The sequence below is a fragment of the Cupressus sempervirens genome, chromosome 4 (genome assembly GCF_028749045.1).
Source record: "Cupressus sempervirens isolate cs-2001-9-10 chromosome 4, ASM2874904v1, whole genome shotgun sequence".
NCBI classification, from domain to species: Eukaryota; Viridiplantae; Streptophyta; class Pinopsida; order Cupressales; family Cupressaceae; genus Cupressus; species Cupressus sempervirens.
Genome location: NC_143121.1, coordinates 187,956,902 through 187,962,901, shown reverse-complemented (window position 1 = coordinate 187,962,901; position 6,000 = coordinate 187,956,902).

The following is a 6,000-nucleotide window of genomic DNA, read 5'->3' as shown; positions in this document are numbered from 1 at the left end:
TACATTGGCCTTCAATAGTATGACATGTTGAAAAAGATCTTCTCTGTAAAATTTTAGGTCATCCTATGACCATGCAAAGACATGTCTATATTTTCTCAGTAAGTCAATTAGAGGCTTCTTAATTCTAGCTGACAAATTTTGGCCAATATAAACTTTCTTAGGGGCCTTAGTAGTACCCAAATTTATCTCTTCTAGCTCTTGAGGTTTACAATCTTTAGCACTATATCTCACCCTATCTTGATTATCAAACATATTTTTCAAAACAACCAATCCTTTAGGTACTTTATTAGTTTTCAATTGTATAACCTCTTGACAAAATTTTTTTCTTTCTCATCTATGGTCTGAATCAAATCACTACAATCGAACTCTTGTCCATGGAATTTATCTTTGTTTAGAAAGAAATTCACAATATCTTTGTCATCTTCAAAGACTTGCCAATGCTCAATGTTGTTAGGTATTGATGGCCTATTTTGAACTTTAATTTTTGATATCCCTGCAAATGATATCTCTTAGGGTTTAATTGCTACATTTGCTAATAAGTCATCCATCTTGTTTTGGTTTCTATCTCTCCATGATATACCAAATGCATCAAAAAATTCAATCTGATCCCAAACAACATTTCTATATTGTTTCAACCTTCTATTCTTAGAAGTATATGTTCCCTTTATCTATGAGATAATCAATTTAGAATCCCCTATAACATGAAACTTCTTTATCTAGTGGTGGGTAGCAACTTTCAACTCTAAAAACAAGGCTTCATACTCAGCTATGTCATTAGTACATGAAAAATTCAAGAAAAAAGAATGTCTTAAAGTGTTTTTCTTTGGAGAAACAAAAACTACCCCTACCCTTGCACCTTCTTTAGAACTAGCCCCATCAAAGAAAATTGTCCATAATATTGGTGAGCCCATACAACACTCAACTTCATGTTCAATAACAATAGGAAATTTCTCCACTTCTTAGTTAATCAATTCAGCTCTAAATGCATTCACACTAGTATCTAAAAGGCAAGTAGCATCTTTGTCAAATTCTCCACCCAGGATATGACTAACCCTTGGCTCTCTATCTACTTTAACAACCTTATCACCTATGTGAAAAGTTAAATAAGTTAAGTCACATTATAGGCTACCTCCCATAGCAGCACTCCATTTTCTAGAAAGCAACATACCATAGTGTAGAGTTATATCAACTACAAGGACTGACATGGTCAATTCTACCTCAGGATATGTAGCTAGCTTAAATGGTAAGGCATTTATGGTACCTATGACTGGGACTTCTCTAGCATCCATACCTCTGTATCTACCTTGTTTAGTGTCTACTTTCAACCCTAAGGCTTCCATTACTTCGAATGGCATGATGGTGTTAGAAGCTCTTGAGTCTATCATGCAATTTTTTAGGGTCTTTCCTTTTATAATTATATTGATAAAAAATGGGTCAATATCTTCTATGTATGCTATGGATGAGTCATCCAAGACCATTTGGGGAATTTGGGACATGATACCACTATCCTCTATTACTAAGGGAGTTTTTTGAATAACATTTTGTTCTTCATTGTTATTGCTATTTCCCATCCCTCCCAACCATGACGAGGCTTTACTCTTATGCTCTTCAATTCTAAAGAGTTCAAACAAGGGTACCTTAATAGTAATTTTTGACAACATGGATATCATATTGATTGGATCAGACATAGTGGGTTTCACAATCATACTTAGAGTAGGAACCTTTTGAGTAGCACGGATTACTATTTGCTTGGCATTATCAGATCTTGATCCCTTCTCTTGCACAATGGCTTTTGCTATCTCATTTGCTTGGAATTGCACCTTCTTCTTGGGTTCCCACTTCTTAGTTTGAATATCTTTAACCTTGACTATCTCTACATTAGTTTTTTTGTCCTCATCTTTCATCTTATGTGTGATATCCTTTATGAATATACCAAAAGGCTTCCCAACATCATTTATAATTATTCTATTTCTTAAGTTGTAATTGCTATGTACTTGGGAGATCATCTTTGCAGTGATCCTATCAATTTCTTCTTTAGAATAAATTCTTAAACTTACATGACCAACTCCAAAGGATGTAACACATACCTGATCTTCATCATAACCTTCAATATCTGAGAAAACTTGTTGATGATGTAACTGATAAGCAATTTTATTATCTTCAAGATCACTCTCCATTTTTTCCAAATTAGAATCTAGAGTCTCATTGCACATGCTCACCATATTACAAATCACATCATCATGGCTTTTTTCTTCATCCTCCTCCTTAGTTTGAAAACCATGATCAGAAGCAAATGATTGAGCAACTACACAATATTTTGTGGACTGAGGTGATTGGCAAATAATACACAATGGTACATCATCATTCATATTCACTGAACTTCTTTGTAGAGGATCTAGTGTACCCTTATCTTTTACATTTTGGGTCTAGTTAGGGATTGGCTTGCCATCCTTCCATTGGGTGGTATAAGGGTAATTCTGCATTCTAGGTTGTCTATTGAAGTTACTATTGTTGATAGGGGTTTTCTTAGCAACATTTGATTTATGGGTATTGAAACTAGTAGGATTCATCTTTTTAAGCAATTCCAACACCTGGCCAATTGTTGGTTCTTCTGGCTTCTTTCTTGCAAGAGTTTTATCAACCTCCCTTTTGTTATTAGTCTTAGGATTAAACAACTTTGGATCATCTCTCCTACCAAGCTTTCCAAATGCTTTCCTATTATTCTAAATATTAAATATCATCTTATAAGCATCCCTCAAAGTTTTAGGATCCTTATCCCTTAATTGGTAAGCCATTTCACTATCAAAAGCATTAAAGAAGTTGTAAGAAAAACATCCTCATTTAGCCTCATAACTTGGAAATATTTGTACATACCCTTTTAGAATCTTACAATGAAATCAAAGGTGGATTCATTAGGGTTTTTCTTAATGTTATTAAAATCATTCAAGATAAATCCTGCAGTAGTGTTATCTCCATATTGTTCATTGAATAGACTCTCCAGATCACTCCATGAACTAATATTGTCATCATGTAGTCTTCTGTACCAATCTCTTGCATCCTCAGTCAAAGAATGAATAAATAATTTCATCACTACATCCTCATGTTCAACTTCAAATTCATTTAGCATGTCTATAAAAACTCTTAAATTCTCTTCACTAGCAACCACATTATTCCTAGAGAACTTGACAACCTTGTCTCTCAAGTCAAAAGATATAGGGTGTGGGGCACCAAGGATACCTACAAATGATATTTGTTTATATTTTTCCATGTAGATAGATTTCTTCTGGAAACTATTAACATTCAAACTACTTGCTATATTGGCTTGATTTAGAACAATATTTTGAGATTGTTGAGGTTGGCCTAGAGGAATTTGAGTAGTAATAGTGGATGATAAGGCTAGAGCCATCTGAGATGTTCCCTAAATTGAGACTAATGGAATAGAAACTAGAGGAGGAGTTGCAACTAGGAGAGACAAATTTGGCCATGAAGCCAAAGTATAATTGGATTTTATGAATAGCCTCTATGGCTTGGGCTTCATTCTCAACTTTTTCAAGTTCCTTTGCAAGATCTTCTTTCTCTTTCCTAGCCTTTTCCAAATCTAGATCCAATTTTGACATGGAAGGGTTTGTGGACTTGCTTGCTAAAACTTGGGGTTCATTCATTTGGACTCCTATAGTTTAACCCTTACCCTTATCAGTATAGTAGCTGGTTCCATAGGGTCCACTTGAATAGGCTTATAAGCTTGAACTTGAGTGATGAAAGGTTCTTGTTTTTGGCTTAGGAGTTTTTCTTGTTCTAGAACCTTAGATTTTAGAGTGTTTGTATCTCTAAATACACTAGCATGAAGGACTGAGGTCCTCTCTATTAGTTTCTTGTTCTATTCTTTTAAAGTGACCATCCTTCTAAGTAGATTATCTCTTTCAAAAATGACATGTAAGGTAGCTTGCTCCTTTTCTTTCTCCAAAAAAATACGCTTAGCTTCTTCCTCAGCAACCCATTTCTTCAAAAATCCTATCTTTGATTGCAATTCTTTGGGATCTACAGAAGTAGCTTCTAAATCAAAAGGGTCATCCAAATCTATTAGGTTAGGTTCCATGTATTAGGCCACCTTGGAATTAAAAGGATCTCCAAATGAGCTCTTAAGTCCTAATCATTGATTCATGTCAGCTATCAGATCTGGTCTAGGAGATCTATTCACTATTGGTGACATATCCTTATCTTGATATGTTCTTTCATCTAGCAAAGGGGTCTTGAAAATTCCTCCTAAGAGTCTTGTGGTTTCTAACTCAAAACTAAGTGAAGACAACTCTCTTCCTATCATTGGTTGGTATTAAGAATTAATTGATACTACCTCATGGTTTCCAAGTGGGATGTGGATTTACCTTCTTCTTGGTTGGATTTTTCCTACCTACCTAAGGTAACTCAGTATACATAGGTACATTAGGATGGGCTCTTGAGGAAGCTCTTGTGTTTTTCCTTTTGTCAGCCATACTCACTATTTATAAAATTAGCACTAGCTTCAAAACCTTGATGGAGTTGCCACCCTATTCTAGGGAAATACAACAATTATAATTGCTCCTGACTTTCTAGAAAAACACACTATAGTAAGGAAATATCTGACACATAGATGGATCAATCACTAAAAATATGAGACTAAAACTCTTGCTTGACAGATGAGACACATGGAAGGGTTGAATATGTTAGTGCAGCTCAGTGGCATATGCTTCTTTTATTTCTTTTTAAATTCTCAAGGTTTGTCATTAAAACACCCCACCTTATAACCACGAGCAATACTAAAAGATCTGACACACATGTACACAATAGGACCAAAGAAACTATAGTACTTCTTACACATATGCTTGACAACTCCCTAGCAGAGTCACCATTTTGTTGGTGTTTTAAAAAAAAGAAATATTGGACAACACAATGCTCAATACCAAACTGATAATACTTACAGAATCTAAGGGTTAGCTATTTCCTATCAACATTTATGTATGTAAACTAGTTGGAACCTATAGACACCTAAAAAACTTTTAGAAAATAAAGTATTTTTTTTTTCTAAAAAATTCTTGATGACATCATCATTTATTAATTAATTAATTTATTTATTTTTATGCCATTAAATCCCTTTATCTTATTTAAAAATATTTAATTAAGGAATCCCTCCCAAAAATGTTTAAATCTTATTTAAATATTATTTCCTTATTTATTAATTATTTAATTAATAAATTGACCAAAAATCCCAAAATAAATAAATAATTTATTTTTTTCCCAAAAGTTGGCCAATTTCCTTAAGACCAATAACCTCTTCCAAAATCTTCTAATCCTTCTTTAATTTCGATTAAAGGCTAATTTCATCATTTCCTACCCCTAATCCCAACTCAAAATATTTAATCAAGATTAAATATTAATCCTCATGTTTATTAAAAATATTTTAATAAATATCTCCTCAACCCAAACCCTTGAAATAAATAAAACTTTATTTATTTCATAAAATCTTATCCTAGGAAGTTCTAGACTCTTCTAGAAAGTCTTCATCCTCATCCAAAGCCTAGACTCTTCTAGAAGATGTCTTTAACCCTAATCCTAATCCCCTGCTAACCTTGTCACATTCCCTAAACATGGGTTAAGACTTGCTAACTCAAGCCAAAGTTAACAAATATCTCCTCCTTCACCCACCCTCATTAATTGCAATCCACTTGCCATCCACTTGCCTAGTCCTAAGCCATCTCTAACCCTTCCTCTAATCATTTTAACAACCCTAAGCAAGCTTAAAACCTCCCTAAACCCTAAAATTCGAATTTCATGGTATCTCTCAAAAATATCTTCAACCACAAAACTTTATAAATCCCACAAAGTCATAAATGTTCTTACAAAGCACTTATGAAGGGTCTTTATGAATATTTTATCCCTTGAGCCTCCTTTGTTGACTCATCCTTCCCCTTTCCTCCATCCTCTCACCATGTGACATGTGTCACTCCTTGATTGGTTGTAAGGAAG